Source organism: Lepidothrix coronata, unplaced genomic scaffold (genome assembly GCF_001604755.1).
Source record: "Lepidothrix coronata isolate B3197 unplaced genomic scaffold, Lepidothrix_coronata-1.0 Scaffold160, whole genome shotgun sequence".
Classification (NCBI taxonomy): Eukaryota; Metazoa; Chordata; class Aves; order Passeriformes; family Pipridae; genus Lepidothrix; species Lepidothrix coronata.
This window is the reverse complement of record NW_016690340.1, coordinates 945,915-968,214: the sequence shown is the minus strand read 5'-3', so window position 1 is coordinate 968,214 and position 22,300 is coordinate 945,915.

The following is a 22,300-nucleotide window of genomic DNA, read 5'->3' as shown; positions in this document are numbered from 1 at the left end:
ACTGCCCAAAACCAGAGAGCAATGTGGTGACATAGTTTCTCACAGTTCCTCCTACGCTGTTCCTGCAAGTGCACTGCTTTGTGTTGCAGTAAGTTATTTTTCATATAGATATTGACATCTGCATTCTCTCTTGGAAAAAAAAAAACACAACAGCAACCAGCAAAAAAAAAAAAAAAAAAAAAAAACAACACTTGGAAAGGATTACTTATTTTCTTACATAACTAGCAGGTTGTAATGTGGTAGAAAGAAGAAAAGATCAAAATCCCAAAAGTCACAGAATCATGGAATGGTTTGGGTTGGAAGGGAACTGAAAGGTCATGGAATTCAAACCCCTGCCATGGGCAGGGACACCTTTCACTAGCCCAGGTTGCTTCAACCTGGCCTTGGACACTTCCAGGGATGGGGCAGCCACAGCTTCTCGGGGCAACCTGTGCCAGGGCCTCCCCACCCTCACAGGGAAAGATTTCTTCCCAGTATCCCATCTAATACTACTCTGTGTGGAGCCATTGCCCCTTGTCCTGCCATTGTCCTGTCACTCCAGGCCCTCAGACAGGTCTTGGCCAGGGCAAACCCAGAGTTTGTGGGTGCTGGAATGTTACTGTGCTGTGGTGAGGACATGGACAGCATTTGTCTACAACATCTTTGTGAGATCCTTGAAGAGGGGCCACACGACACTTGGGGCCAGAGAGGCATCTGTAAGGAACCACTGTTTGTGCACAGTTATGTATTTCTATATGTGTTTGTATACAAAATATATCAATACACTCCATGTATTGATCCTGTAGATGCTCTGCTGGCTGAGCCCAGTGTGTTCTCTGCAATGCAATGAGGCTTTGGGTGTGATGACTGGGTTATTCTTCTTAAGAAAGGCATTTTGTTTCGTTTATTCTCCGTAAACTGTCCAGTCACTGCTCTGACAGCAAGACAATTTAAGGTATCAGCATATTTATAAACCAGTGTTTGTTCTGTGTATCACTTGTGGTTAGAGTCAAATTTAACACCAGTCCTTTGCCTCTGCCAAGACCAGCCCAAGGCAGAGCTGTCTCAGCAGACATTAAGTATGTGTCTTCTTTTCAGGAGATGTGTTCTTTGTGAGGTGGACTTTCATTTATTATGTATTTATACAGCACTTAGCATCATGAAAATCCTGATCAGATTGATTTCTAGGACTGGGCTGAAAGAAGTGTTATGCAATAACAGTCATTGTCCCTTGTTGCCTTTCAGACACTTCAGAATTTAAGCAGACTACATTCTTAAAAGAGGACTAATTAAATAGAGTTGTTCTGCACAGAGAACCAGTGTTTCTCAAATGCTTTCAAAACCGTAAAACAATCTGTGAGTAGCCAACAAAAAAATATGTTAACAATGGCCAAATCAAACAGTGATTCAGAATTAGAATTAAAAGTCATAAAAACCATGTATGCTTTAATCACAGAGCTCTGGTATGAATATTAATAGCAGCTGAGAGCTGTGAAATAACTGGTTTAGCTTAATTTTAAGCAGTAATTAAACATTTATTAGAACTTAACTCTATAAATACTTTATAGATAAAAAGCTGTAATAAGGGCTAAGCTGGATCAAAGTGGGGGCTATTAGTGCCAGTTCTTTTGAGTTAGATGTATCACCAGTAGGACTCAGATTGGTGTGAAAATATGATTTAGGAAACCATATTTGCAATATCTCAAAAAGTGCTCTATCTTGCAGTCAGGTCCTTGCAATGCCAGACTTTCAGATATTTGGGAGAAGGTTAAATTTTCAGACTATTGCTGCACTTACCTGAATGATTTCTGCACTCAGGTTATATCAGGACATTTTCTTTCTGCCCTAACCCAGCTCTCAAGAAATTACTTGTGGCCAAGATCTGGTGCAAGAGATAAATGATGGCTGCTCAGAATGGATGGTTTAATGGCTAATTTGCTCCTCACCTTCAAATCCATGAAAAATCCCAAAGAAATGCCAAAAAATGTGAGCCAAACATTGTCTAGTCTTGTTTAGGTTTATGAATCTACTGAAAGCAGAATTTTAACTGGTTTTACAGATACTGGTTGTTTTTTAATCTGCAGAAAAATAGGCCTAAGCACTTCTACTGTGCCAAGTATAAATCATCATCTCTTTCTACTTCTGTTTATTGTTATGTTAAATAGTTTTGCTTGATTTTATATTGTAACATTGATAAATCAGAAATAGGGACAGCAGCTTGGGGAATAGATGGAAATGACCTGCGAAGTTAAATAAAATTAAAGAGTGGAGAGATTTTAAGTGACTGGTAGAAAATACTGGCAGGGGGGCTGGTAGCCCTTCTCTGATTGCAGCAGCAAAGGCCCTTTTCTGGCAATTGAACTCATCCAGGATAATGGTCAGATAAAATGACCTAATATTCCTTTTAAGCTGAATTCCTGTACCATTTACTGACACATTGTAGGGTTCTTCCTGCAGCGTTTCCTAATGAGCTGAGAGAATGCAAAGGGTGCAAATGATTCTTAGTCGACCTCGTTGGCCTGAATTCGTGTTCTGTGGGGGTCAGGCCTCTGCTTCCTTTCAGGAACTGCTCAATAACAGTTTTAGTAATTCACTGCTGTGAAAAGATGATTTAGAGTTTCAAACAAAAACACCTTGTCCTTAAAATGCATTGGATACCTCTTTCTTTTTTTTTTTTTTTTTTTTTTTGGACAGCATGTGATTCCAGGGCTCAAAGGCTTGCTTTAGGAAGCAAGGGATTTTGACATGAGGGATTGCATACCCAGAAGTTCTTCTGCATCTTGAAAATCTCAGCTTAAACATCTGCTGGCATATAGATGGAGCCAGGAGAAAATGTGTTTTGTTTTGCAGAGCTTGCACATGAGCCTGAACCATGGCCAGTGGAGAGCTTGGACGGGGGATGTTTGCAGCATGAGCTAGGGGTGGGATGAGGGGAGCAGGAGTTTCTGAGCAGCAAAACAATTTTCCTTCGTGGTTTGATGCTTTATCAACAGAGAGATTGGATGGTGTGGGCGTTACCTTGGAAAAATGTGTTAAATCAAAATTCTACCTCTGTGTTGCAGAAGGGTCTTCAGAAATGTCAGACTTAGTCCCAGTGTCCCAGCTGAGCTCCAGAAGGCATAAACTGCATTTGTACCACGTGCAATTTCCAGTGGATGTGGATAAACTTAATCTGTTTTTCTGTGCCTGAGAAGCTGCTGCACTTGACCTTTGTGGTGACAACATTTTGATGGCAAAATGTAAAAGATGTTCCATGGGGGTCCTTCCAGATAAAAATGCCATGGAAATTTATTCTTTACATTAGATTTATATATAACCTGGCTGATGTGATAGTAGAGGAGAAGTGGATCCTCAGGAGATGTAAATTAGTGAATGCCCATTTCTGTCTGCCAAGAATCTGTCCAGGATGTCTTCAGTTGTGTTGTTCAAGTTGTAATCAGACAGGAGCTTCCAAGGTCTCTTTGTCAAGCACTTGGTTCTTTGCTTAAACCATCTTTTGAATCCAGAAGAGGTTTCCTTTCTGGCCTTACCTTGAAAGTTGTTCATTCCTCTCTCTCTGCCCTGTCAGGCTGTTCTTGTCCCCTGTGCTGCTCTGTCAAGCACAGAGCAGGTTCTGTTTTCTGAAGGATGCAACATCCTTGTCAGGAGACAGACAGCCTGGCAACATCCTACAGCAAGGCTGGCTGTCATCCTCCCAGGACAGAGAGAGCAGAAATCAGAATCACAGAATCATTCAGGTTGGAAAAGACGTCCAAGGACGTGCAGTCCAACCTTTGGCCAACCACCAGCCCGTGGCACCACTGCCCCAAGGCTGCCAGAGCTCAAGAAGCGTTTGGACAACGCCCTCAGGCACATGGTGGGATTATTGGGGTGTCCTGTGGAGGACCAGGAGCTGGGCTTTGATGATCCTTGTGGGTCTCTTCCAGCTCAGGACGTTCTGTGATTCTGTGATGTCACTGAGTGAGACATCCAGCTTTTTATTGAACATCTCCAGGGCTGGGGACTCCACCACCTCCCTGGGCAGCCCCTTCCAATGCCTGACCACCATTCCCAGGAAGAAATTCCTCCTGATGTCCAACCTTACCCTCCCCTGGCACAGCTGGAGGCCGTTCCCTCTCCTCCTGTCCCTTGTTCCCTGGTAGCAGAGCCCGACCCCCCTGGCTCCCCCCTCCTGTCAGAGAGTTGCAGAGCCAGAAGGTCCCCCCCGAGCCTCCTTTTCTCCAGGCTGAGCCCCCCCAGCTCCCTCAGCTGCTCCTCATGGGACTGACTCTCCAAAGCCTTGTCCAGGGAAGTGCTGGCTGTCTGGAACTTCCCAAAATGTCTAGTGCAGGTCTCCTAAAAACCCTTTTGAGAGTTTTTTATTGATAAGCCACTGGTTTACACTGTTTGAATAACTTATTGCAAATAAAAGCCAGCAAGAACTGAAAGGTCACGTAGGCGGCAAAACCCAGCTTAGGAAGAGCTCTCCCTCTGCCTAAAGAGGCAGAGCTGGCTTGGAAAATTTTCAGTGAAAATATTAATATCTTCGTGGACAGGAATAATCTGGATTTTTCCAAATTTCTCACGAGAAGGGCTCTGTTTTTTTATAGATATTCTTTTATCCAACAACAAAGAATTCTATATTATATAATAGCTGAAATTAAACTAAATATAGAGAAAGAAACATCAAGTAAAAACCATCTAAAGCAAAACAGGATATCTTTAAACTTTAAAAGGAGAGCATTCCACTTTACCCAAACTGCTGTTTCTCCCTTTCTTCATTAACTTTTTGCTCCATAGAAACTTCTGCAACTTCAACTTTTTTTGGTCAGGTTTGGACATGGAGGTGGAAGAAATCCTTGAAATCTTTTCTGCTCAGAGCTTAAAGCAAGAGAGGAATCACTCTGGGTTGCAGAAAGGAGGCAGGTAGGACATGTCCACTGCTAAAATACTCTACAAAGTCTATCTTTATATCAATACAAAGAGCAATAACTTCCCTCTCGCCCCTGATTCTTGTTCATACTCTGTATTTCCACAACTGCACTTTTATTTGCGTTTTAACTCGGTGAGCTGTCGTTACAATTAGTTCTTAAGGTTTCCTGTGGAAGTTCCTTCATTCTGAGGTCAGAAAAGCTTCTCTCTGCTGAAAAGTTTCTGAGGGAAGGGGAGGCAGCAAAGCAGGGAACTCGTTAGCAAAGCTGGTCCATGCTCTGGATTGATTTTGTTTTCTCTAATGGCTTGGTCATAACAATTGCACTCTAATTTTTGCACAGGGTTGTGCACATTTCAGGCAATGTAAATATATACATTGGCATGCTTATTAGCTCTGCTGTTTAAGTTGGGGATATTTGATAGTGCATAATAAAACCAAGTGGTCCTGTATACCATTTGTCATGCTGAGCTTGGACTCATCTCTTTGTACTCCCACTCCACCCTTTCCAACTTCATTATATTCCAAATGCTCCTCCTCGCTTGGAGCAAAATCAATCCTCGTTCTGCGTTGGGTGGAAGAGGAGAAATCTGTGCTGGGATTTTCCTCAATGCACAGAGCTGTGTGCAGACTTAATACTTGCTTAAATGATAAGTGTGGGGCTTCCCCAGGGTGGGAGCATTGGAAGACAGCTGAGGTCATGGTCACAGCCTCAGCCCCCGTGTATTAAACTGCAGAAAGCAGGAGAAATATGAGAGGGCCCTTTTGCACTTATCAGGAAGGAATACTACTGTGAATGCTGCTTCCCTGAGCCTCCACACACTGCAGGCAAAGGAGTAAATCCCTGCAGCTCTGAGAAGTGATTTTTTTTTTTTTTTTGTTTAATCATCCCTTCATTCCAAAGCACCAGTTTCTCCCCGTTGGCCCCATCTGTGTTTCCCTTGCTGAGGGCCTGGCCTGTGTCACTGGCTGAATGCATCAAGTCTGTGTTGGAGTGTAGAAGCTGTATTTTCTGAGGATTAAAGTCACTTTGTGGGGGTTAGGGATGGGATTTTATTCCAGCACCTTCCTCAGTGGCATTGGGACAGGGTGCTCAGGGCAGTGCTGGAGTTGCTGTCCCAAGAAGTGTCCCAGGCCTGGGGATGTGGCCCTTGGAGACACACTTTGGTGATGATTACAGTGGTGTTGGGTTCACCCTTGGACTTGATGATCTTGGAGGTCTTTTCTAGCCTAAATGAGTCCATGATTTACACCCACAGGACCTCAGAGAGGTTAAAAAATGTGGTTTTCTAATTCCACTGGGAGTCAGGTGCTGATTTACCTGTAGAACCTGCACAGGTGCTGTGCCAGTGGTGAAGCAGAGATAGGAGAAGCCTCAGTATAAATGTTGAAGGACTTTGGTCTCCAGACTGTCTGTCTGGCAGGAGTTTATGCTGCACAGGAGAAAAGATGCCCCAGAGACCATCTTCCTGCTGTTGTATTCCCAGTGTGGGGAGATGATTGGAGTGTTCATTGTTCTCAGGGGTGTCCTTGGCCCTCCTCACCCCCTTCTCTCCCCCCAAAGACCAATGGCTCAAGCAAACCCTCAGAGTTTTCCTCTGAAGCTCTTGAAATTATCTCACGTTGCCAAAAGACAGGATTTGCTGACAGTCAGAATCCTATTGGCAAACCTAGGTGGATTTATGATCTTGGGTGGAAACCAATTTGAACTATAATTTTACATGAATCTGATCCCTCTCCTGAGCCAGGCAAAACTTCGTGATTTTGGCTGATTTTTCACACTCAGCTTTTGAGCACTTCTGTTCTCATTTGAGCTGAAGATGCAACTCTGGGCCCGTGATCCCAAGCAAACACTGTCATATCCTGACATTTGGGATAACACTGGATGGATATTTAATGGGCAATTCATTACAATACCTTTTGCCACACGGATTTAAAAGGAGGAGGAAACTCTGCTTCTTTCCCCAATTTTTCATCCTTCCTGCTGCTGTAAAAAGATGTAAAAACTTCAAGCTGTAAAACTTCAAGCCCGTGCAAATAGATATACCTTTGTTCCCTATTTCTTGATGTCTTTATAGGTTGGATGTCTTGATGTCTCCTGCTTGGTTGCCTTTTCCCCACAGGAGCACCTCAAGGGTCACACATTTGCTCCACAATATAAACTGAGGAACATGTTTAAAGCATCTGCCACCATCTCATGTTATGATGACAATTGTTACAATGATTAAAAGCTTTGCAATGTTACCTCCCCTACTCCTCTTAGTAGGAAAAAAAAAACTCATTTGAGGTTTTCTGGGTTCAGTTTCTGTTGCCTCAAGAGTTTCAAGAAGATGGACCAGGCTCTGCTGGGGTGGGAGGGCAGCAATGGGACAAGAGGCAAAGGGATGCTCAGGAAGTTCCACCTGAATATGAGGAAGAACTTTTTTGCTGTGCAGTCACTGAACAGAGACCAGAGAGGGGGTGGAGTTTCCCTCCCTGCAGATATCCCAGAACCATCTGGACACAGTCCTGTGCCATGTGCTCTGGGATAACCCTGCTTTAACAGGGAGGTTGGGACCAGATGCCCCACTGTGGTCCCTTCCAACCTGACCCATTTTGTGATTCTGCTGCTCCAGAGGCTCGGTGTGAACACGGAAAATCCCTCGGGGGTTGCCCCCGTGCAGGCAGAGGGGGCTCAGTGGGTGCAGTCAAGTTCCCTGCAGATTGTCTTCATGCTGCAGCCACTGTTTGTAAACAGGAATACACAGAATGGGCTGAGAAATCAGCTCCAAAACAACAGGCATTGTTTGTGTGCTGAGTAACTCTAGTGCTCCACTAGGATCTGGGAAAAAAAACATGTTGTGTCCAGATGAATGTAAAACCAGAGCCTGCCCTGCCAAAAACTCCAACTGATACCTTGGGAAGTTCTGGAAAGTTTGGTTAATTTTTTTTCCCCTATATTTGACTTAACTCGTAAGAGAAGACTTTTTAATTTTATTTTTACTTTTTTTAATTTCAGCAAACTAATGAGAAAGGTTATAAAAAATAATGAAACATCAAGTGATTGCTGGCTGGGTGCAACTCTCACTGTCATGTCAGCAGTGCAACAGGGGTGTGTTCACACTGCTCAGGGCTGAGCCCTGTTGCATTTTTAGTGGGCAAAGATGGGTTTAGGTTTGATGTGCTGTGAAAGTGGTGCCATGAGCCATCAGAGTTTCTGCCACCCCATCAGGGGCTGTGAGGAGGATGCACAAAGGGCAATGTCCCAGCATGTCCCCTCATCAGCAGGTGACATTGTGGTCTGATTTGATAAGGTGTCAAGAAGCAAAAATAACCAGTGTGATGTCTGATGGTGTAATGGGAGCCCACTGGTACCTTGTGGGGTGTTTTTTATATATTTTATATTTGTATATATAGATACTGATAGAAATTAGACTTTGGTGCACCTGGCTGGGTCCAGAGGATCTGCAGATGACCTGTGGCAACAACGCAGATTCTTACAAGTCACTCAGCTTTCATCTCCTCTACTCCCTGTAACGTGATAAAACTTCTCTCCAAATTTCACCCCTATCCATAACTCCTGTAGGTATTTGGGCTCTGTCCCCACCTTGCTCCCACATTTCTGAATGTCAGTTGTTTTCTGCCTGAGCTGCACCTACAAGAGCTCTTTCCTCAGCTGCCTTGGGGGCTTCAGAGCCACTCAAGGTCAGTGACCAAGGCAAGGACAGCAGCAGCATTGTTTGTCATCTGAGGAAAGCACTTCAGTTGCTAAATGGATTTGAGTCGAGTTTGTTTTTTATCATCCTGAAATAACCACTGCTCAAACAATTGTAATTCTTCTGATGTCTTTCTGGAAAACATTTGGCTTGTTTGGCAGTGCAGTGTTGTGTAAATAAATATGTACCAAGCATCAAAGTCAAGGAGGGGAGGGCGAGTTCTCAAATAATTATGTAAATAAATCCACGTAGCACGCTCTGATATTGGCTGCCACGTGCATTTATATTAATCAGTATGGACATTACTGACAAGTGAATCTATTCTGCTTCGTTCTCCTGAAGGTTTCCAAATTAATGCTTCGTTTTGCTCCGTGTTTTGCTGTAAGGGATGCAGCAGGAATCCAAGGCTGGCTTATCTCAGCATCCCCTTCAGGTGTCTCTGGGAGGCTGAGACCAATCAAACTCTGCATAAATAAGAGCACTCTGGCATGAGAGAGTTTACAAGCCCGATCCAGCACTTAAAAAACCCACACTGGGAAAAAGTAAATACTCTCATTTGCTGGAATGGCCTTTATTTGTCGATCTCATCTTGACCTCTTTGGGGAGGCTAAAGGACGTTCAGTGACTATAAAGTGCTGAGACTTTTTGTGTGGAGCCCCAGATGCACTTTTTCGATGCTCCATTGACAGCAGCTGCAATTGAGCCAACTTGAGTGGCTCTCCATTTTTCTTTATCCAAGTAACTCATTTGTTTGTCCAGGGTTTGGCATCCAGGCTTAATCACAGAATAAGTGAGAAAAAACAGTTGCTCTTGCTGCTTCTGTGATCTTTTCCCTCTGAACCATTAAGCCACTGAAGTGTGTTTTAGGAAGATGGTAAATCTTTCAGTTTGGTGGTGCACAGGCTGCCTAAATTGTGAGGTTGGATCCTCAGGGAGGGTCCCACAAAATTTGGGGCTGATCACCTCTGTCCTTCAGGAAGAGGAGGACATGAGCAATGTGGCAGGAGGTGAAGGTGATAAGGAATAAGGTGTGAGGATGCTCTTTTTAGAAAGCATGGAAATAATGAAAACAGCAGTTGGAGGTGATGTTTTGCCTTTGTGAAGTTTGAATTATGTGGCAGTGAGCCCACTTGTTAAAGCCATAAAGGTCAGAGTGAGGAGCAGGAGATGGAGGAGGAAAGTATTGTTATTATCTTCTCACTCAGAGTACTCGAAGACAGGAGCTTAACTCATGTCTAGGGCACAAAATCAAGTAAATGAGAGTGAGATGAGCTTAATATCTCACTGATCTTTAATTAGAGATGTTGCTCTCTTGGAGAGGCAAATTGCTGCAGTCCCAATGAATGTCTGGGTGACTGCAGAGACCAGTGGGGCAGGAGGGGCCACTTTGGGACAACACTTTGCTGGAGTTTATCCATCTTTTCTTTTCATTATGGCGGGTTCCAGGTAACACATGGGCTTGCTGGTTATGTTACAGCTACTGAGATTATTTGCATTAGAGTGGGGTAGGTGTAACAAGTCTTCAAACAGTAGTACAGATCCCCATGGTTCAGTGTTTAATTGATACTGAATCGTTTGAGAAAGACCATGTGTTATTTTCAGTTCTTGGGGTGAGAATACACAAATTCCTTTCGTTCATGCTCTTGGCTGTTCTCTTTGCTGTGGATGGGGATCTGTGTTTCCATTGTACCCTGGAGGTGAGCAAATTTCCTTCCAGTGCCTGAAGGTGCTGCAGGGAAGCTGGAGAGAAGCTCTACATCAGGGACTGTAGTGACAGGAAAAGAAGCAGTGGATTCAAACAGAAAGAGGGGAAATTTAGGTTAGATATTAGGAGTAATTTTTTTTACTGAGGGTGGGGAGGCCCTGGCACAGGTTGCCCAGAGAAGCTGTGGCTGCCTCATGCCTGGAAATGTTCAAGGCCAGGTTGGACAGGGCTTGGAGCAACCTGGGCTAGTGGAAGGTGTCCCTGCCCATGGCAGGGGGTGGAACTTTAGGAATTTTAAGTTCCCTTCCAACCCAAACCATTCTGGGATTCTCTGATTTAAATGTGCACTGTGTGCATTGTTAACATTCCCTGCACCTCCCTTTGTTCAGATGCTCAGCAGGAATAACACTGGTAAATTGATTAATTACATCAATTATCTTAGGGTTTTTGTTTCCCCTCTCTGTGCTTGCACAATTTACTTCAAATACCAGTGTTCAAAATCACAGTGACTGAGTTAAAGGCAGGAATGATTCCTTCTTTGTGGAGGGATCTCCTCTGGCCAAAGCAGGACATGGTGTCAGTCTGAAGCTGTTCTGTGCCTAAAAAATGGCTTTGGCAAATCCTGCACCTTTACAGTGCCATATATTGGTGAGTTGAACTGCTCAGGTGTTCCCAGAATCACCTCTTACTGCTTCTTTACCCCTGTTCTTTCACTCCTCCTCCTTGCTGCATTTTACGAAGCATGTATTCCATGTAAATAAATGTGTTTATTGATTACGTGCCATTTGTGAAGGTGGGAAACAAAAAATGGGTGTTTTTATACGGTTAAAAAAAATCACAGCAAAACTTAAATAAGTAGCTTTCAGGAAAGCAAGGTAACAGACACACTGCAAGAATTGGGAGAAAATAACTCCTGAGAGGGTGAGCTGAGGGAAAAGTGAGTTAAGGAAAGCTGGCAGAGCCTTAGGGAGCCTTAAGGCCACAGGTTCAAACCATCCCATTCAGAAAGTATAGTAGGGGACTAAATGGGTTTAATCGTGAGCTCATCGCTGACCTCAAATGCAAGAAAGAAATATGCAATAAGGGGAAAGTGGGTCAGGCTCCCAGAATGGGAACAGAAGTGTAGAGGGAGCACAGACAGAATCAGAAAGGCCAAAGAACTAAATAAAGATACAACATTTAAGAGCCATTGGCAGTAAGTGGCTGCAGTTCTGTATCTCCCTTCCAGGAGGCTGCTCTGCTGTACAGCAGGGAAAGGAACCCATCAACACATCAGCACCACAGATAATTGTTTAATGTCTTTTTTTCATAGGAAGTTCAGTGCTAATTAGATGATTTCTGTAATTAGGACTAGTTATGAAAGCACTAAGGTCCCAAGCTAGATGTGGGAAAATGGGTTAGGGCCGACCTGGGTAATTTAGGTGTTTTCAAATGGGTTGGAAATACGAATTTAATTTTAGAACACTTACCAAAAAAAAAAAAAAAAGGTATTTCAGTGCTGCAAGTGGGGTTAACTTGCAAAGGAGAGAATCAGAAGCCTGTGAAAAGACTAGCACAGTGAGTGTTCCTAAAAAAAGAAGAAAGAAGAGGAGTTGGGCAGCTAGAGAGCCACCAACTTAACATCGATTTTGGAAAAAGTACATGAACAAGTAGTCCAGCAACCTTTTTAAAACACCTACGAGCTGACAGGGATAAGAAGAACATGCCAAAAATCTCATCAAAGCCATTTAACTTCCTCGTGCAGGGCAGCAATAGGTCTTGTGGACAGAGGAGCAGCAGCAGATTTCTGTGTTGAGATTTCAGTCTGGGCTTTGGCAGTGTCTCAGTGACATCATAAGTTACAGAAACATTGTCTTAGTCTGTCTAAGATCTTAATTACTTTCAGGAGGGCCATTGTCTCTTTATTGATTAGAGTGGGGATCTAGAAGGCTTACCCTGGGCTTTGCCTCCTGGACTTTCTACTTAAAGGCTTCAGGAAGTGTACAAAGGAAGATGGGATGAATCTAGGCCGGTGTTTAGTGCTGTCACTTAAAAGAAGTCCATGAATTTCCAGCAGAACCATGAGTGGAGATTTCCTCATCCTCAGTCCTAGAGATAAGGTGCTGAATTCTCCCCAGAGGAGAGGGACCCCCCTCTGGTTGTTCTGTGCTTGCCTTGCTGACAGTGGGTTGGGAGAGTAGATGTTTATTTGTTAATATGAGTTGTCTGTACCAGCTTCTTTGGAGGTGCCAACAGCTCCACAGGATGCAAGGAACAGGGAATGAAGCCACTGTTGGATTAGGGATCTGGGATGACACCGAGCTGTGAGCTCCTCCATCCAACTTTTACAAATGCCCTGACTTGCACTCTTGCTGAATTCAGCCTTGTGCTGCCTCTTGTGCCCCAGCAACCCCGAGCAATAGCCTGCTTATTCAGTCTTACAATCAGGCCTAATTGCAAACCAGGCCCAGTGGTCAAAGGACAAGAGTATTACAAATGCCAAATATTTGTGAGAAGCCAGCCTGTCCCAGGGAGGGACAGCTGCTCCTAATTTTCCTGAGAGAATCATATTTTAAAGCTTAAAAATACAATAATTTTTGTGCATAGCAGGGCAGCTACTCCCTACCCAGAAGGGTTTAGTATTTGTGTGCCTTGGCCTGCCAGCCGTGAGAGGGGAAGAATACTTGTCTGCTCAAAAGGCAACTTTGAGACATGTTAAATTATTTCAAAATATGCCTTTGAGGCCTTCAGAAGAAAACTGCTGAATTGTGCTCAGCTTTTAGATACTGGATGCTGTGACAGGTTAGCAGTGCCCAACTGGAATTGAGCCAGGACTTACAGTGCACAGGGACCTCAGTGCACCTCCCAGGAAGGTGAAGACAGTGGATGTTTCACTCAATCTGGGGTTGAAGGAGCCATTAAAGAAGGCACAAGTTCCCAAAAACTGAGGCCGCCTTCAGAGACAAGGGAGGAAGGAAGAGTCCAGCTGGGCTGATGGAACAGCCTGAATCCAGGAGGGTTGGGAAGGACTGGAGCTGGAGCTGTTGGTAGCACAGCTAAAAGCTGTGGATTTAGTTAAGGGGATATCCTTGGGCAGCAGGAAAGGGAGGGGATTCTGCCCCTCTGCCCCCTCAGGTGAGACCCCCCTGCAGAGCTGCCCCAGCCCTGGGAACAGCACAGCAAGGACATGGAGCTGCTGGAGAGAGTCCAGAGGAGGCACCAAGAGGATCAGAGGGCTGGAGCAGCTCTGCTGGGAGGAAAGGCTGGGAGAGTTGGGATTGTTCAGCCTGGAGAGGAGAAGCTTTGGGGTGACCTGATTGTGGCCTTCCAGGACATGAAGGAACTACAAGGAAGATGGAGAGAGACTGTTTCCAAGGGCCTGGAGCGACAGGACAAGGGGGAATGGCTTCCCACTAACAGAGAATAGATTTAGGTTGGATACTGGGAAGAAATTGTTCCCTGTGAGGGTGGTGAGGCCCTGGCACAGGTTTCCCAGAGAAGCTGTGGCTGCTCCTGGATCCCTGGAAGCGTCCAAAGCCAGGTTGGACGGGGCTTGGAGCTACCTGGGCTGGTGGAAGGTGTCCCTGCCCATGGCAGGGGTGGGATGAGATGATCTTTAAGTTCCCTTCCAACCTAAACCACTCTGTGATTCTATGGTTCTATACAATGGAATTAGCCATCACCAGAGCTGTGCCAGAAGCTGCCTGTGCATTTGCTGCTATGAATTTGGGTCACTGAAACCCACCCAGAGTGAACATCAGCCTCGGGAAAACACAGGCATCCACAGATGCCATTTGTCCCCCTGCATCAGATGCTTCTCTTGCAGATGTTGTCCTTCTATCTCTGCTCAAAATAACCTAGAATTTGGTTTTAAATGTTGATGTCTTCTCAATGCTCTCGTTGTTTATAGCCACAAGGTGGCATTGCAGATTAAAGGGAAAACAGCTCTTGTATTTCAGGGACATAGGAGAGAGCTGGGAGACTTGGAAATAATTGTCCAGCCACGCTGAAATCCTTTCTAGGTCTTGGAGAGATGCAGGGCAGACTTGTCCTCTCAACTCTCAGGCCTCCAGTTTTGATGGCAGCGAGCAGGATGTTTGCTGTGTTGTGATCATGAAGTGTTTCAACTGGTTGAGCATCTGCAAACACACCGGAGCTGTTCAGAGCTGCTGCTTCACTCCTGCCTCAGGGATGTGATGGAGTTTTAGAGCTGTGAGAAAGCTGATGGTGTCTCCTTGCAGGCTCTTTCGTTTCCATTTGTGTGTTCAGATTCCGAAGAAAACTCGTTTATTTCTTTCCCCCAAACACGTTTCCCTTGGTTTCTGTGCAGGCTCAAATTTGGCTGAAATTGGGGCTCTCTGGAAGGCAAGTGAAGTTAAACCCTCAAACAAAGGTTTGAAGTAAACAAAGCTTTAAAGGCTGTTTGTTTATGAAGAGGAAGGTGACCTGAGCTTACTGTAGCTGGACCTGGTCTGTACTCCCCAGGTCTTACTGTGATCCAGGGCTCAGCCTTTTCCAGTCAGGGTAAGAAGACTTGGAGCAGGATGTTCCAAGGTGTTTGCTCCTTGAAATAACAAGGCACTTAGGAGATCTGAGTGAATCCTTAGGAAGCCTGTTTTGCACCAAAAAAGTGATAACAAATTTCCTACTCTGGAAATACTGACTGCTGCACATCAGAATGGGTTTCAGTGTTTTATTGCCCTGTATTTTTTTTTTTTTTTATTATAAGTTCCTGGCCTAGGAAAAGGACTTAATTTTTCCTCAGCCCCCACTATGTTGCTGTAATATAAATGCTGTATTGCTGATAGATCCTTTCTGGTCCCAACTGTTTTTATCAGTGCTTGTTGCCTTTGTCTGTATATACTTTCCATGTAAACCAGGAAAAGTAGCTCTGCTGAAAGATGGATCTTCCCAGCAGTGGAAAAAAGTGCTAAACGGAGTGGGGGAGCATCCAGCCAGCAAAGGAAAATCTTACCTGTTTTGGAAAGAAAGTGAAAATAGTTTTATTTTTGCCTCTGCTTTGGGGAAGGAACGAAAGGCAGACGAAATAAAAAGAGCTTGCTCAAAACCCACCAGAAGTGTTTGTTAGGAATTTTGCAGATAAATGGAAGATAATTGGCAGTGTTTCACCAGGCAAGAGAAATCCCCTTGTTCTAACTCTAACCAAAGCAGTGAAATTTTTTCATCAACATTAACATGCACATGACAGCAGAGAAAAACATGGTGAAGTTTTGCTTGGACAGTTTTTACCTGGTTGAGAAAACCAGAGCACATAAATACCTGTAGATCCACAGATCCAAATATGCACAGATGTGTATGTACAGGAGTTTCTTGATATACTGGACGTGTTTGATTCCTTTTGGGACCAGCTTCTTTCAGAAAAATATTCCCGGTGTCTTCAGCCATTTTGGTTTGCCAATTGTCCATAATTTTATCCTGGTTTTCCCCCACCTTGAGGTTACTGCAGGGATTGGGAGGCTCTTGCACACCCCAGCTGTCCCAAGGCTGGGAAACTGGTTTCTTCCATGGTCCCAAAGACTGTGGTGAGGTGGCCACAAAAGTGTGCAAAAATGTTGTTGGTTTAGATAGCGTGGGAAATGCTGTTCTTGACCAGTTCTTTGTTCTGGGACAGACCCCATAACTAATTTTGCCCCAGATATTCCCCTTTTCTTGAGACTCAGCAGTGCAGGCGGGACAGTTTATTCCTGCTTGAGCAGACACTGTCTCTCACTCTGTGCAAAGCGTGGTCAGACTTGGACTGGGAGGCCTGATGGAATATAAACATCAAGTGTTTATTAAATACTGTGAATATTCTGCCCTGACATGTAAATAAGCAGTTGGCATTTGGATTTACAGGATGGTTGACCACGGCAGAGATACGTAAGGTTAATGACGACATAAGGATAATTTAAAAAGGTGTATATACTCCTTCTGGGTGCTGGGTACTTCTGGGGGGAAGCCAACAACTAAATGATAGAGGTTAGGATGAGGTGAGCAAGAAACCTGCCCTCCCCAAGGTTATTCCATAAGTGCCTACTGCAGAGTTTCAGATGCACCACTGGAGCAGCTGGTGCTGGCTCACCTCATCTGTCAGGCAGGGTGCTGAAGGAGATGTATTGCTGGACTGACCCCAATAGTGAATCCGATGTTCTTGGCATTTTTTTCAGGCTCCCGACCTGAAGGGAGAAGTTGAACCTTTTGAAAAGAGAAAAGTTATCCATAAAAAATTCTGCGCGGTGCACATTTCCGGATGAGTGTTCAGGCCAGCATTACTTAATGCTGAAATCAAAGCTTTGGGGATTCATGGACATTTCCAAGGCTGCTGTGATACTGCAACCCCTGTGTATAACCTCATGCTTAACACAGGGCTTTTATTCACCTTGAAATTCTCTTTTGTTCTTCAATCAGCTCCGTTCTGGAAGGAGAGGGGGGAAGGAGCGGTAAGATTTAGCAGGATCTCTGGAGATGAGCAGATGCAAGCCCAGCTCTCCTGGAAGAGAGGCTTTGTTTGCGTTTCAGAGGAGGTGGTCAGGGAAAATTTGGGACAGCGTGAATGTTTTCTGGGGAAAAGATGCTGTTTAAAGCACCATCTGTGTGTAACGCACGTAACGTGCGTCACAGCAGGAAAACAAAATTTGCTGCGTCCTGGGGAACACTGTGGGAACATGTTTGGTAGAAGGAGGCTGGTAGTGATGGGATCTCTCTTGTGCATCTTGCTGCTGCCTGGGAAGCACCCTGGGGCAGTCTCAGCCTCTCTGAATTCCCAGGGACTGCCCTGTCAATGGGAAGGTTGCACTTCTGCTCCAGGGGTTTGCTGGACAACACGTGGCCTGGCTTGGTGTCACAGAGGTTCTGCTACAGAGGGAAGTCACAAAACAATTTTTATTTTATTTAATTTTTTTCCTTCCTTCTATTTCCAAAAGGGAATTTTGCTCTTTTTCCCTGCTCCCCAACCCCATAAACTGTATAGTGGCTGTCAGGACATTCCCACAACGTGGTGAGTGCTTGAATTCAGGTGTTTTTTATAAACCTGCCAGATCTTTGACCTGTACTCAGGTACTGCTGCTTAATTTGAACGAGGGGGCAGGAAGAAACATCTCTCTGCTTCTGCACAACCAACTGCACCTCAGAAAAACAGCTTTGTTTTTGACAAATCTGCATTTTCTTTAAAATATTCCTACTGAATATTGCAGAGTTCAAATATCAAGGCCTTCCTCTGGAATGGCATTGAGTTTTGAAAGATTTACGTTGGTCTTCAAATCTGTAACCTGTTGACACACTACAAAGGCCTGAGATGGCTGCACATTTTGAAAGCACAAACAGTGGCTTTAGTCATGGTTAAGTTGCATGAATCAGACCATTCTTCCTTGGACAGTCCTTCTGCAGATGAGGTCTGTTTAAATTTCTGTGCATCTGCTGTTCATGCTTTCATATGGGAGCAATTTTTTACATGTGCATCAGGGAGGGGTGAGTAAGGAAACAGTGACATGTTGACCTCAGAAGCTCTCAGGGAATTTTCTAGAGCCTTGGGCTGCCTGCCTGGGAGAGGTTTTTTTGTGTGCTTGTTCCTCTGGTTATCCTGTGCACACCTCTCACTGATCCACCGTCCCTGCCGGGGGCTATGGAAGCACAGACAGGGTTTGTGTTTGAAGGTGAGGGCTGAGGAGAAGGGAGTCAATGGGAAGAAGTTAATCCTACTGCTATTTTTGTTCTACCTGCTGTGGAGGTGCAGAGGAACATTCTCTCACCAACTGCCAAGTCGGCAACTTCTGTTCTTGGTGGATTCCCTTCAAGGTTAAAGGCAGAGAAATCACAGCCTCTCCTTCCTTAGCAAGAAACCAAAAGTCTCAAAGGCCCTTCTGATCCCACTTGAGGAGAAAGTTTCAGTTCCATGGTTTGGATGAAGCCACCCTGAGCCTCCCTTGGTGTTTGAGGTGTCTCTGCCCACAAACTCTCTTGTCCCTCTTAGACACCAGTTTTAGCTCTGCTGTCCCTGAGCTCTTGCTCAGCCACTTTGGTGACCAGGATTCACTGCTCATAACTCATCTCTCGGCCTTTCTGGGACAAATTCAGCTGGCTAAAAACGTCATTTATTCCTACTTGTTCTTGAGGATATCAGGGCACAAGCAGAGCAGAGTAGACCTGTATGTGCACACACAGCTGGGAATGGGGTTGGGAGGAGCACAGGTGAGCAGGTTCAGTTCAGGAACCTCAGAATAAGTGTTATGTGTAAGAGTTACTCTGAGGTTAATATTTGTGTTATGTAGGAAAGCCTTAGGGGGGAAAATTTGAATTTATTTTGGACTAAAACTGTAAAAATTTGAAAATTTTTCATGGAAAACGATTACTCCCATTTTAAATCCCCCATCCTCCATGCATTTAAATATTGGAATGAAATGAAATAAAGTTGGACGGCTCCTGACTGGTCCTTCAAAAGCAAAGCAATAGCTGACAGCACAGAAATTGTGGGATTAGGGCTGAGCCAAAGACTAAAGCAGTTACTCCTGAGCTTAGAGATGGTGACCTGAGCTGAGGTGTGGGCTCAGCTGTGGAGGAGCATGAACTCTTTTTTTGATTTTCCCTTGGTTTTGCCCATATAATTTTAGAATTACAATTATGAAACACAACAACTATTCTTGCACACTTAACTGAATACTTTCTACTGGTTCAACATCATTAATTTCTTCTATACTTTATATCCACTCCCTTAGAGTGCCTTTCTGTGGGGACTTTGGGCTCCCTTCCTCTTTTCTCCCCTTGCCGGATTGTTCATGGCTCAGCTGGGACAGGCAGAACTGTGTAACTGGTAGTGTCAGAGCCCAGAAGCTGATTTTTTTGTGATCTAGTCATGGCCACAAACCTTGAAGCCTCCAAATGACCCTATTTGTAATCCAGTGATGTGTTCTCAGAGCTTCCTAGGCCACAAGGTCCATCCCTGAGTTGATGACTGCCCGGTCAGTGGACAGCCAAGTTCACCCTCACAGCTCTGCCCATGGGAATATGGAATTGTTCATACACATGACTTGCTCTTGTGGTGAGCAAGGCTCTTTCTGGAATGACCAGTGCACTAGAAGGTTTTCTCTTCCCTCCCTCCCCTCCCACTGACCTTCCCCAACGTGTCCTTGCCTAAATCTGTAGCGCTGCACACGAAAGGAAGGAATTTAGGAGTGTGTGAAGTACTTGCAATTAAATGTCACACAAGCCACATGTGGTTTTGTTGCTCCAAATTCAGCTCAAAATAAGTGGAAAGGATTACAAAATGAGGGAACAACTTGGGTCAACCTGGAGCATTAAACAAAACATGTTTTCCTTCAGTAGCACCCAGGAGTGTGTGGTGGATTTTACCAAGTGGAGAACACAATGTGGAGTCCAAGTCAGGGGCTCAGTCGAGGTGTCACAGGAGTCAGAAAGTTGCTTGGTGAGCCTTGCAAGTTCTGTTGCTTGAAATAGTTGTTCCTTGCTTTGTTTGGCTTGTGCTGCTGCAGAGAAGGGAATGTTTTCCATGCCCACTGTGACAGGACAAGGAGGAATGAAGGTAGGAGCTGGAAGTGAGGTCGTGGCTCAGGCTCATTAATGGGAAATCAGGCAAAGGAGAGATGGGAACTATTCATGTTGAGCCTCCAGTGAGCCAAGCTTAGAAGGCTCTCAAGTCTTTAAGAATATTTAAGATGATTTCCCCATGCTGGACCATGCAATGGATGTCCCACATGTGAGGTTTTATTGCCCACCACTCCTGGGGAGATGAGTGGAGTTTCCCCCTGAACTCAGTCAGATCTCTGACATTCCTGTGATCAGGAAATTAATTTAATCTCCCGATTAGGAAATTTTCCACTGGTTTTAACTGAGAATTGCTCTGTGCTGGTAGAACTGCTCCACTCTCTTCACGAGCCCAAAGGCTACAGCAAACCTGACACAGCCCTGTTGTCTTTGGCACGCTGAGCTCTGAAGCGTTTGGTGGCACGAATTGCTGGAGGAGGGACGTGTGTCTTTTCCTGAAAAGCTGAGGAGAACGATTTTCTCTCTGTATCAGCAATGCCACTGCCTTTCCCAGTCAACCACTGCCAGCTGTGGAAGGCACGTTCCCTCCTGCCAGCCACTCATTGTGCTTTTGCAGTAGGAAGAGGGGGGATGGAAGAAGGGGGGATCTTAATTGAAAAAATAGGCCCAGGGCTTCAGGGACATAACAAAGTCAGTGGGAGTGTGTGAACAGCAATTTATTTTGTCAGTTCAAGTTACAGTCTTTCTGACATGTGAAAATTGCAGATGCCAGTTTCTCAATGTGTCACAGTGACACACAGCATCCCAAATAAATAATGAAACTCAGGGCTGGCTTTGCTGGGCTTCAGGAAGCCCAGGGAAATGGGATATAAAAATTGGCAGATAAACTGAGAGAGTTTTCTTTGACATAAGGGGCATGATCTTAGTTCAGCCTTTCACAAGATGATTTTCCTACCTTTCATTGCTTCAGCAGAGTGTTCCTATCATCAATGCAGTCTTCACAGAGTTTATGGCCTTCACAGCCTCTTTGGGCTTTGAAAATGGAGCTGTTTTCATGAAGAATGAAGCAAACTTTTCCCCTTGAAACTAAAGGATTGGATGGAGTGTGGCCGAAGTGTCGATCTGAGGCTGAGTAGATCTCAAAAGCAACTCGTTAAGGCCAGGATCCAATTAGGAACTTACCTGTTGCTCTGACTGCTTAGGAGCCTTTTAAATGTTCCACTTCTATATTGTTCTTCACCTGTTAAATTGGAGTGATGATGATATTTAAATCTCCTGTGTTTTCTGACTTAGTTTAATCTTTTAGTAAGGAGCTCTCCTTTCCATGAATTTCTATAGCATTAATACAACTTGGCTCAGCCTTTATTATGGTGTCTATATATTGTAGCAGTAATATCTCATTTTGGGCAAATCAAGAAGTTTCAATGAATTTTTGTTCATTGGGCTTACAGAAGTAGACAAATGGCCGTTAATGATCAGGGGACCAAGTCAGAAATGTGAAGAGTTTATTAAAAGTTCAATTAGAAAGAAACCGTTCTGCAGAGAGCTTTGGCAGGAGCCAAAGTGGCAGCAAAGACATTCATTGCCCTTAAAAGAGAAGTCCTTAATAATGTGGCAAAGCTGTGAATGGTTTCCTATCCCATTTCCCCAGTTAATCTGGGTTAGGAGTCAACAGGGTGGTCAAACACAATGTATGATTGCTGAGGAAATCCTGAAAAGCTACATTTGTTTTATCTAAGAATAGGAGAGAGAGAGAGGATATGACAAGTCTTCAAATGCATAAAAGGCCTGTGCTTGCAAGAAAAAACGTGTTATCTTTGAAGAAGAATAGGTCAAGAAGCTGTAAATTTAAATTGCAAGGAGATCTGTGTCTAGCAGATAAAGAAAGCATCAACAAGGCCAGGAAGGGTGAAAGCTGGTGCTGTTACCTGCAGGCCATGGTCCTGGCAGGTGGGGATGGAAGGGAGTGAGGATACTGTCTAACCAATATCTAAAAGATAAGTGCTAATAATTTTACCAAGTATTTCAGGAGGCTCAAAGTCGATGCAGACAGGAAGGTTTGTCTGGGTTCATGACTTTGGAGGGTGTGTTAAGCTGACACTTCTCACCAGCAGGTGGGTTGTGCCCAGGAGTGTCTGACTGGTGTGAGAGGATCCCCGTGTTGGTAGGACAGCACATGGCTTTTGGCTGCACTGTTGTCTCTTTCCATGCAAACTTAAAAAACAGGGCATGGATTCTCAGGAGCTCAAAGCCAGATTGTCCTCCTTGTGCAGCCAGGGCCAAAAGGAATTTTGGTCACACAAGGCTGAAGGCAGAGATATGAAACAAGGCAGAGAGGGATCAGCTCCTGGTGCCACCTGAGCGAGCTCAGTCCGTACCTTTACCAGGACACTGTTAAATATGAAGTTCTTTTCCATGGAAAAGCATCAGTTGACTTTGCAGCAGTGCTACACTGCCTTCCTTACTCTTTTGAAACCCTTTTTCCTTGGGAACTGCAGAAAGAAACTGAATTAGGCTGCAAATAAATCTCTTTTG